Genomic DNA, 12,243 nt, shown 5'->3' with positions numbered 1-12,243 from the left:
GGTCCCGGTTCGTGGCTCAAACCGGGACCAATGCCACCTTTAGTTCCGGTTGGTGGCACCAACCGGGACCAAAGGCCACTTTTTGGCAGCCCAAAGGGCGGGAAGCGGCGGCCTTTGGTCCCGGTTGGTGGCACCAACCAAAACTAAAGGGGGGGCATTGGTCCCGGTTGGTGCCACGAACCGGTACCGATGCCCCTTTAGTCCCGGTTGGTGCCACCAACCGGGACCAAAGGCCTTGTGCTGCTGCGCCCACGTCGAAAGTTTAGTCCCACCTCGCTACACTACAAGAAACCTGTTAATCCGTGACGGATTCCTGGTGACGTTCTGGCAATCCGTCATGGAAACCATCACCGACTAGCAATACGTGTTTGGGCCCAAAAACCGTAGCCCCTTCATGACGGATCTGGAGGTACCGTCACGAAAACCGTCACGGATAGACCAACCGGGCCTAGCTTTTCCCCCTTCATACACCATCCGGGCCGTCTCGAATTGCTCCTACTAATGTGGCATAGTCATAATGTGGCTCCAAACTGAACGAATAGACTTATGTAGCATACAAACACAAGGGCCCAACATGAATCAGGTCTAGTACCAGACGACACCCAAGGGAAAAGACATCAAAGTATGAAACAGCCTAAAGCAAAACGCGCGAAGGAAAAACAAGTCATGTACGCGGCAAAGTCTGAAACAGGAAGCGCGCGGAGGAGAAAACATTCAAGTCGTCGACACGGGGATTTAAAATTATTGGGAGCCAACCCATTTATCTCCATAGCCCACCAGCCCGAGAGGCCACGGCCTCGCGCCTCTCCCCCAGACCGCGGAAACCCTAATCCACCTCCACCTCCACCCACAGCCGCCGCCTCCTCTCCATCTGTGCTCCCGATTCAGATCCATGCCAAGCCTCCCTCCATGCGCAGCTGCCGCCCCCTCGATCTCCCGCGCCGCCGCCCCAACCATACCCCGCTCCACCTCCGTCTCCCACCCTCTGTCGCTCCTCCACCGCCCCCACACTCTCCCCCTCTGAAGCCTCTCAGATCCGCGATGGGGGCACACAGGCCCGTAGCGGTGCTCCCGCATCCGCGTCAAGGTCAGCCCCCGGCTCGTCGTCATGGAGGCGGTGGTCATGAGGAAGGTTGTTGAGGTCGGTGAGATGGACGTTGTCGCCTACTCGTTGTCCAGGACCAAGGACGGCTGCCCCGATGCTCCGGTCTTCTTCACAATCCGCACTAGGAGAGAAGGGGTTGGCCACTGTTTTATTCAGCACTCTCCTTGGCCTTGTTTGCATCGCCACAGGTGACCTCGCCGGACCACTTGTTGTGAAGGTGAGAACTCTTTTCGCTCCAAATTAGTTGAATAATTATCCATATAGGATGCCAGGATAGTGCTTTGCAGTGAAGTAACTTTTGTGGCAGGGAATAATTGTTTTGGAAAGATAGCAAGATGATGTATTACGTTTTGCATTTTGCATAAATGTTGATGTGACTGATCTTTTTTCAATGTATATATTTACATCTTTTCTTCATGAACATGTATTAGTAACGAATATATGTGGGGTGCTTACATAGTTTCCAAGGTCGGGTTTTGTTTCTATGTGTCAATTTACTTTACAGATATACGTCAACGATATGTATCAAAATATGATGTAGAGTATATATGAAACTGAAAAAATGGTATGCTGAAAGTACAACTATTGAGTAATCTAAGCAGACAGACTGAAACTAATCCTCAATTAGACTATCAGAGAAATAGTAGAATCTGGAGGAGTTATTTCAGTGTATCACTATTGATATCTTAGCCAATGATCAAAAAAAGTAGTGGCTCGAACAGGTAGCACTCATAAACAGACTGTCTCTGCAGATTGTATCTATAGATAAAAAATACTTTTAGACAAATAATAGATAATAACAATATGTAGCTCCCAAGAGCCTCTGCTAAAATTATCTAGCTGGAAGTGTATGTAGATAGCAACCAAATGATACTTTTTTTATGTAAAATTAACCTTCTAGCAGTTAGTTACAGCACATTTTGGGACAAGTGAAAAGTGCACTTCTTAATCTCGTACGTAAAAGGCAACAGTGTGCAAGCACCGTATCTAACAGTGCTTAGTCATTCTAAACTATGAACATACCAAATTATTTGTTTAAAAAGTAATTAGTGTTATTTATACAGCGACTCTAGACACAACTGGCAACATAACTCTAACAGAGCTACAAACAATGATAGAGATCATAAAAGTTGAGCCAAGCAACTCAAAAAAGTATCAACCTCATAGTGCAGAATTCAGTTTGAGATTCTGAATGTGCACGGGGCCTCTTAGTCTTAGAGGTGAAGTTTAATTTATAGCAGATGTACTGACACCACGAAGGGCAATGTACATCAGAGTATTTCCCATGCACATGATAGAGTTACATTCATTCAAGCAACCAATCAACAACTTTTAGCCAAAAGTAAATTGGCTCTGCCCCTGAGTTAATTAACTAACCTGGGAACCAAAATCATTTAAACCATTATTTGTGTTTATTTGAACCGAGTCTTTTGCTTTCACTACATCGTCAGTAGAGTTGTTCCTGGTCCTACTTTTTACCTGTGTGTTCATTGAGTTGTTGGCCTTTTAAGGAAAACATTTTGTACCAAATACTATTGCTCTGGATTATGGTTCAATCTATATCTTTCATTTTATGTAGTGGTTAAGTGAAATATTATATATACTAGTAGGCGGGTACATGCACAACACGTGCAGGGTTCAATTGATGGATTCAAATCTTACCCTTCAAATACAACACCTTCTTGCATGTATGGCTTCATTGAGTCCATTGTTGAAGCCATTCTGATTTGTATGTAAAGTTTCACATATTTAGAATTAGTATCTTGCACTGTAGCCATCTTAAAAAAGCTTCACTGAGAGCTTCCAAATCTCATTGATGAGATACATTAGTGTGCAATGCCGCGGACAGTCGCGGTCTGGCTGTCAGTGCGTGTGCCGTGACCAGCTATGCATGAACGGATAATCTCATACATAAGTGAACTTTTCCTATGTTGGCTGATACGATGGTTCTAGAAATTAGTAGTGCCTTCGTTTGTACTATAGCCACTAATGTAGCTGTGAATCCCACCATTTTGAGCTGTTCGATGGATACTATCAATGACTCACTTTTCTTTTTGGCCTTGAAATTCGCAAGTTTAAAACTTGTACACTATATAGTAGTATAGATAGATATCTCAATAGACATATTGACTGAAATGTACATGTTTAATCATTTCATGTTCTTTGTTTCAATAGGACATTTCTTTCAAATGTCCCAGGAAAGATTTGTACTAGCCACATATCAACTGACTTGTGCTCTAATTTGCTAGGATAGATATTCCACCAACCATCTCACTACTAATATTCAAATTTGATTTCTTTCTGTGATACTAAGACAAGCATATGTGTTCTTTTTGCATGCCAAAATTCTTGTTTGCTTGCTGCTAAAAATGGGCATGTTGACTGAAGAATTTGATGTTGCTGTATATTGTTCCTTGTTCCTGTCATTTTATTGTGGGCGAGCTAATCACTATCATTTTAAATAAATGTTTGGGTGAATGTTTCACATAAATTATTCCTCACGCTAATAGTTCTCACAATTTGTTTTCTGCTATTCTTTTGTAGGTAATTGAGGTAGAACAGAAGATATTACACTCGAGTTTAGTTTAGAAGGGTAACTCCACTTGGGATGGAACAAATGATACTACAGGCAAGGAACAACACAGATTATATGTATGAAGTATCTAGACCTCCAGTGTGATTGTGATATGTAATTGTAATCTGTTATGGTGATATGAATTTTGTAGTTGTAAATCCGTATTTGTGCACTATATAATTGTTTTTCTTTGCTAAATGGAGATTCTTTACTTTTTTGTGTGGATCAAATATTGGCAACTTGGGCCGACGATGGGTCTGAACAGGCCAAGGATAATAATGATCTAGATCGTCCAAGTATAATAAATGTGTATAAAAGGCAAACCGAAAATAATATTAAAGTAATGAAAAAATGGTTGAAGGTCCAATAAATAATGGACATCGTGGGCCTAAATATTTGTAGAAAGATAAATTGGGCTATATTGTTGGGCCGCCAAGTCAGACCGACCATGATGCCACATCAGTTGCCATGTCATGTATATCCATGACGGAAAGGTCCGTCACAAAGGTCCGGGCCTGGACGGGCCTAGGGCAAGTCGGTGACGGTAAAAAATCTGTCATGCAGGCCATGTTGACAATTATGACGCGATATACATGACAGATTTAGAGTCCGTCATGCATACCCATCCATGATGGTTTTCCACAATCCTGTGACGATTGAAACTGTCATGGATTAATAGATTTTGTGTAGTGCTAGTTGAGAGGGGTGCGCAGTGGTTTATAAGCCCCACTGTCGCACCCCTCTCGAGCTCCTCTCCATTGCAGGCTTACAGGCCTAATTGTCACTTCTATGCCTGTGGGCCTACTGGGCATCCCTACGGGCCTGAATCCTGGCCCATGGATGGGTTTCTAGTCGTATTCAGGCCGTGGGGGCCCAGTAGGTGGCACTTTTTTTTTGTTGCTTTATTTATTTTATTTTGTTTCTACTTACAACAAAATACTTATTGTTGCTATTTTTATTTTTTTCCAGTTTTTTGTTTTGTTTTCTGTGTTATTTTTTTGCATTATTTTTTAATTCATTATGTTTTTAGTTTTAGAAAAATTATAAACTTTTTGTTAATGCCATTAGTTTTCAAATTTGAAAACACTTTTTTTGTTTTTTTGTTTTCTTTGTTGCTTTATTTATTTTATTTTGTTTCTACTTACAAGAAAATACTTATTGTTGCTATTTTTATTTTATTTTTCAGTTTTTTGTTTTGTTTTCTGCATTATTTATTTTCTTTTGTTTTTTGCTTTATTTTTTAATTATTTATGCTTTTAGTTTTAGAAAAATTATAAACTTTTTGTTAATGCCATTAGTTTTCAAATTTGAAAACACTTTTTTTGTTTACTTTGTTGCTTTATTTATTTTATTTTGTTTCTACTGACAACAAAATACTTATTGTTGCTATTTTTATTTTATTTTTCAGTTTTTTTGTTTTGTTTTCAGGACAAGTCTTACAAAACCAGGACTCAACAGGACAAAATAAAGAAACGGACTCAGAGAGAAGAAGCATCATGCCTCCTCCCACAAACGCCAACACTTGAAACAACAAAACCACCAAAGTAACTTGCCACCTAGAACTACAAACCTCAGGTCACCAACCTTAAGCTAACAGACACCAAACTCAGCAACATCTATGCCAAACTGCTCTAAACTGACAGAGGCCCCCACCCGATGTTGACCACGTGAATGCTATCAGCTTCCTCGGGGTGCTGTAGTTGATACTCCAGAGTGGTCCTCCCACCATGAGCAGCCTTTCCCACTGCATTCTTCCAGAGCCCCTCAACGCATCGTTTTGATCTTCAAACCAATTGCGACAGATCAGCCCGGCTCCAACATCAATGGTTTTCTCAGCCGCTCCCAGATCAGTTCCTGAAACTCTTGCATTTTCCCTCCCTGGAGATCTGGGAACAGCTTGGTCCAGTCCCTTAGATAATGATAGACTCTTCCCAAGACCTGTTTCATAGAAATCCAAGAGCATCTATTAAAGACTACATAATTCCTAAAATTCCAAAGTCCCCACAGGACAGCGGAGCTCACAACATTCAGTTGCTTGCATTTCTTGACACATAACCAGTTTTTCGCAACAGAAACAAAGCCACTGACCGAGATGTTAAAGATAGATTCTACCTCAGTCCAGACCAGCTTAACTACTACACATTCAAAGAGCAAATGATGGACAGACTCAATCTCTTTGCAAAAAACACATTCTAGTGGTTTTGCTATGCCTCTTTTCCTCAAATTATCACAAGTCATGATTTTATTCTGAGAAAAAAGCCACAAAAACCCTTGAACTCTAGGTGGTACTTTGACATTCCAGACAACAGGGAGGTAAATAGGCTGCACCCCCCTGAAATTAACAATAGCATATAGACACTTAGAAGAATAAACTCCTTTAGACTCATACTTCCAAATCAAAGAGTCTGTCCCCTGAGTAAAGTTAGTCAGGGAAAGTATTTCAATCAATTCAAATCATTGTAACATCAGTTCATCCGAGAAGGTCCTTCTAAAGGTGCATTTGAGCTCCTGTCCATCCCAGAGATCTGCAATGGTTTTATTCTTTTCATTAACCAAAACATATATGTCCCAGTATTGTGTGGCTAGGGGAGTGTTACCATACCAGGTATCTTCCCATAATCTAACCAATCTACCATCACCTATTTTCCATTCATACCCCATCTTCACTGCCTGCAGGGCCCACATAAAACTCTTCCAGAACTGAGAAGGGTGTGAGTCTCTACAGCACAGAATATTAGGATTTTTAGTATTATATTTACTATCAACAATCTTTCTCCACGGAGATCCCTCTCTAGCTATGTATCTCCTAACCCAGGAACGAACAATTATAAACTTTCTGTTAGTGCCATTAGTTTTCAAATTAGAATAGTTAAAATTTGAATTCTTTGAAATTTGTGTGAATCACAAGTTTGTGATTAACTTTACTAAAAAAATGAACATATATGCGCCTATAGAGAAAATTCAACCTAAATTCATGATCAATTTCTATGAATTTCAGAGAAATTCACTATGAATTTAGGTCAAATTCCCTATATAGGGGCATCTATTTTCACTTTGAGAGGAGCTCAACAAGGCAGAGAGGGACGGGCTTATAAACAGGTGTGAGCGCCCTTCGGTTGGCGAGGTGGGACTAAACTCTGAGCGCAACAAGGACAAACCCTTTAGTCCCGGTTGGTGGCATGAACCGAGTCTAAAGGGGAGCCTTTGGTCCCGGTTCATGCCACCAACTGGGACCGATGGTGGTGGGCCAGGAGCGGGGCCCATTGGTCTCGGTTCGTCCCACCAACCGGGACCAAAGGGTCCAGATGAACGGGACCAATGGCCCACGTGGCCCGTGCAGCCCCCTGGGCTCATGAACCGGGTCCAATGCACCCATTGGTCCCGGTTCTGGACTGAACCGGGACTAATGGGCTTACCCGGCCTGAACCTTTGCCCCTTTTCTACTAAGCAAGCTTCTCCTCGTTCTGCGAGTTGACGGGACACATCAACACTACTAGGGAAAACCTTATACACAGAATCTTAGCAGCAGCGCGGCATAAAAACAGGCGCTGCTGCTAAGTAGTAGCAGCGCGGCTACGGAAAGCTCACTACTGGTGCAAACTTATCAGTAACGTGTGACGCTTAAACCACGCTGCTACAAAAATCCACCGATAGTACACAACGACATAAGTTTACCAGTAGCGCGGTGCCAGGGAGCGCGCTGCTGCTAATGCCATAGTAGCAGCGCGCTTTTTTGTCACCTCGCTGTTGCTAATTTTGAAAATGTGCACAGGGTTGGCCCGTTTAGTAGTAGCGCGTGACAGGAAAGCGTGTTGTTGCTACACTCTTAGCAGCAGCACGCTTTCTCTCCCGCGCTACTGCTAAGACGCAGGACCCACCACCTTTTCCACCTCCCCTCCCCATCTCCTCTCCTCCCTTTCCCCTACCCTCCCACATCCTCCCTCTCTCACTCTTCTTCTTCCTCAATACTTCGCCCCCCATTACTCTCCCTCTTCTACCTACCTTTCTCTCTCTTCATTACTCCTAGCTATAACTACACCACCTCCATTAATTCATCTCATTTCTCTTTTTCCTCCCCCCTCCACTAGTTGAAGTTGTCTCCTCCCAAATTAGCTAGCTAGGTAGATGTAGCATTTAGTTAAGTGACCTATTTGCCCCCTAACTAGATCTTTCTTTGTCAAGAAGAGCTTTGTGCACTTTTGACCTCCCTACATCATCATCTCCACCGTGTGCTCGATCTCGAGATAGAGGTGTGATTAATATTTCATGCTTTTGCAAAATGGAAATACGTTTATGCATGTGTGTGTGATATTTTTATGGGATTGTGTGTGTGGCATGAGTTGACGCCAAATTGTGCATTTGAGTTGCCTATGTTTTGCCGAAATGTCGATTTATTTCCGTTTCGGCGAATTCCGGGCAAACTCTAGATCTATATATGTCCTACTTTTAAGGAAGGTCATGCCGAATTTTTGTATGACTTTGATGAATGCACACATTTTTATAATCAATTTGTTTATTATTACCGTGCAGAGTTCACGATGGTCAATGGAACGATGGTGGACAGGTGGTCGCGGTCGGCGGTGCAGGACATGCAGGAAAATAACCTGACAGAGGTTTTATGTCCGTGTCGAAAATGCAAAGGAATAGTTTGGCTTTACCCCCATGTCGATGGTCGTGTCGAAGCGCACCTGCTCATGATTGGTTTCATGGATGGCTATACTCGGTGGATAACTGAAGATGAGGATTACAATGTTGAGGATGCCGACGGGGCAGGCAATGATGACATGGGGCAAGACGAAGAGATGATTGATAATGGCGGCGGGGAAGAGGCCGGACATGGCGGCGGAGAAGGGGCCGGACATGGCGGTGGAGAGAACGACATGGACTCCACACAGCAGAGTTCGTCGGTACTAAGTTCAATCGTGCGGGACCCTCATGTTCAAGCATTGCTTCGCAAGGAGACGAGTACTGAGAGAGCTGCTTCTAGAGAGGAGGCTAAGCTGGGGCAACTGGTGGTAGACTCGACCACTCCAATGTATGATGGTTGCAATCCTCAGGTGACCCACTTGAGTTTCACGCTCCAAGTGCTGAAGATGAAGGCTAAAAACAAATGGACCGACACTAGCCTCGATGAGCATCTCAAGTACCTAAAGGATGTTCTTCCCGAGGGTATCTATGTCCTAGTAGTGTTGATGAGGCCAAGAAGATTGTGTGCCCCCTTGATCTGCCACACGTTAGATACCATGCATGCATCAACGATTGCATAATTTATCGGAAGGAGCACGCGGAAAAAACAAGTTGTCCGGTGTGCAATGCTTCTCGATACAAGAAGGCCGGGAAGAAATGTCCCCAGAAAGTGGTATGGTACTTACCGATCACTCCCCATCTCCAGAGGTATTTTGTAGATCCCAAGGAAGCAAAGCTAATGCGCTGGCACGCAGAGAGGAAGAAGCCCGACGATGGAGATGATCCAAAGCTGAGACACGTCAAGGATGGAAGCCAGTGGAGAGCGTTGCACAGCTTCTATCGGTATTTTGAATGTGATGCAAGGAACATTGTGCTCGGCGCGTGTACCGATGGCATGAATCCGTTTGGCAACCAGAGCACCAACCATAGCACATGGCCTGTGTTTGTATGGATGTACAACCTCCCCCTGGTTGTGCATGAAATCGAAGTACATTCACATGAGCATGCTTATTCAAGGGCCAAAACAACCAGGAAATAATATTAATTTGTATCTGGGGCTACTTCAGGAGGAGTTAGACACGTTATGGAAAACACCGGCCAAGACATGGGACGCCAGCAAAGGCGAGTATTTCAACATGAGAGCCGCGCTGATCACGACAGTGCACGACTATCTTGGTTACGGATATGTGGCAGGCCAGGTGTGCCATGGATGTTTCGGATGCACACGGTGCATGGATGATACGATGTCTCAGCAGCTAACGTCAAGGAAAGATGGTGGGTCTGGGAAAATCATGTACATGGGGCATCGAAGATGGCTCGAACAGGACGACCCGTGGAGAAACCATTCAGATCTATTCAATGGTCACGCTAAGCATCGAGGACCTCCACGTAAGCGGAGCGGTGCCGAAATCGATGAGCTGTTGAAAAACTGGAAGGAGTGCCCCGCGCCGGGAAAGACGATGAGAAAGGCGCCAGAGCCGCTGCTGAAGGTATGGAAGATGAGGTCTGTGTTCTGGGACTTGGAGTACTGGCACAAACTCGATACACCTCATTGCCTTGATCAAATGCATATCTATAAGAATGTCCTTGAGAGCTTGCTCGCAACACTGATGAACATGCCGGATAAGACCAAGGATGGGCCGAAGGCAAGAAAAGACTTGCAAGATTTGGAAATCAGGGAAGATCTGCACATGCCACCACGTAAAATGTCAGATGAGACAGAGACGGAGACAGAGGCACGGGAGAAGAAGGGCAAGAAAATAAAGAATGAGGATTATTGCCCCCCTTCTTGCTTCACCTTAAGTCAGGCTGAGATCAATCAATTAGTTAAGTGCCTTACCGGAGTCAAAGTTAGTTCCGGTTACTGTGGCAAGATAAGTAGATATCTAGACACGGACAAGAAAAGGTTCAGCGGGATGAAGTCTCATGACTGTCATGTGATGATGATGCAGATATTACCTGTTGCCCTTAGAGGGATAATGGACAAGCACGTCCATGACATGCTTATTGGTCTCTGCAACTTTTTCGACGTCATCTCTCAAAAGTCGATCAGTGTGAAGCAGCTCCGAAGGCTACAGGAAGAGATCGTTGTGATAATGAATGAGCTTGAGATGTACTTCCCGCCCGCGTTCTTTGACGTGATGGTGCATCTGTGTGTCCATATTGTGGATGACATAATAGACCTGGGGCCGTCATTCCTGCACAACATGATGCCGTTTGAGAGGATGAATGGGATCATCAAAGGATTCGTTCGTAACATGTCCCGTCCGGATGGAAGCATCGTCCAGGGCTATTTGACACAAGAGTGCATCTCTTTCTGTGAGAATTTTCTATATGGCCCAGACCAGCTGCCTGGTGTTAGTGTTGGTTTTCCCGTTAACAAGCACGATGGGAGGCTCGAAGGAGAAGGTCACTGCAACGGTCGCAGGGAACTGCACGTGTCATACTCAGATTGACGCAGCGACTTTGACAGAGCAAACTTGGTAGTGCTACAACACCTTGGCGAGGTAGATCCTTTCGTGCCACTGCATAAAGAAATTATCGCAAAGAAGTATCGTGATCGGGGGGTATGCAGGACGGATGCCGAAATTACTAGAGAGCACAACTCCACTTTCCTGCATTGGTTCAAAGAGCATATTATTGCTAATCCCTCGGAGGAGGGCTCTAAGGACGGATTGCTCATATACGCCTTAGCACATAGCCCCTCGCCCAACCTCGTAACCTATCAGCCATATGATATCAACGGATACACGTTCTACACGGAGGCCAAAGATATGGACAGTGATGAATATCAGAACTCAGGGGTGACGATGGAATGCATGACCGGCAGCGACAACGGCGCAACTGAACGATTTTATGGAAGGGTCGAGGAGATCTGGGAGCTTGACTACTCTGGACTGCACAACACGACGATGTTCCGTGTCAGATGGGCTAAGAATGTCGAAAGAGAAAGCCGGATTTTCACTACCATGACTATACCCGACGCCAAGAGCGCTACCGTGAACGCTATCGCAAAAAACGAGCCATGGGTACACGCTAAGCACGTGACACAGTGCTTCTTCATAACCGACCCATGCAATCCCAATCGTGTTGACGTGAGGAAAGGCAAAAGAAACATCATTGGAATGGATGGAGTCGCCAACGAGGAAGACTATGATCAGTACGGCAACCCAGTGAGGGAAGATGACGATGATGATGAAGTATACGTCAAAAGAAGAATCAATACTACATTACCAAAGAAAAATCGTACTCCATGGAAAAGGCAAAGTCACAATGAGGGGCTCAATTATTCTTCGACGAACAAGAAGGGAAAGAAGCTGACTCAAAAACGAAAACGTCAGCGCTGAGGAATCGGTCAAATGATGTAATATATATATATATATGTTCCTATTTTGTATACACACTTAATTAGCCATTATTATGCATGGGTCCAATGATGTATATATATATATATGTTCCTATTTTGTATACACACTTAGCCATTATTATGCAAGGGTCCAATGATGTAATATATATATTCCTATTATGCTGAGGAAAAGAAAAAAGGGAAACTGGTTATAGCAGCATCGCTTTAGTGAAAAAGACCTACAGCTAGTCAAGGTAGCAGTAGCGGTTTCTACAGAAAATCGCTATAGCTAGTCAAGGTAGCAGTAGCGGTTTCTGTAGAAAACCGCTACAGCTAGTCGAGGTAGTAGTAGCGCGTTTCGTGTAAACGCGCTACTGCTACATCCACTTAACCCAAAATTCTCCCTCTCCCTGCTTCATCCCGCCTCTTTTCCCCCAAATCCCCACTCTCTCTTCCCCGGCCCCGTCGCACCGCCGCGCCTGCCCCCGACCTCGGCGCGCTTGCCCCCGACCCCGCCGACCCCGACCCCGG

The 12,243-nt window shown here is 44.3% G+C and overlaps 1 long non-coding RNA gene across 1 annotated transcript; it reads left to right on the top strand.

The window, feature by feature from the left end:
- Window positions 1-787: 787 nt before the first annotated feature.
- On the top strand, window positions 788-3,878 carry LOC119302849. The gene is made up of 2 exons (XR_005147763.1): window positions 788-1,322; window positions 3,650-3,878. It is a non-coding gene; the product is annotated as an uncharacterized LOC119302849 (long non-coding RNA).
- The last annotated feature ends 8,365 nt before the right edge of the window (window positions 3,879-12,243 follow it).

Source organism: Triticum dicoccoides, chromosome 5A, assembly GCF_002162155.2.
Source record: "Triticum dicoccoides isolate Atlit2015 ecotype Zavitan chromosome 5A, WEW_v2.0, whole genome shotgun sequence".
Lineage (NCBI taxonomy): Eukaryota > Viridiplantae > Streptophyta > Magnoliopsida > Poales > Poaceae > Triticum > Triticum dicoccoides.
The sequence above is the reverse complement of the archived record's forward strand: the minus strand, read 5'-3'. Positions and strand labels throughout refer to the sequence as shown.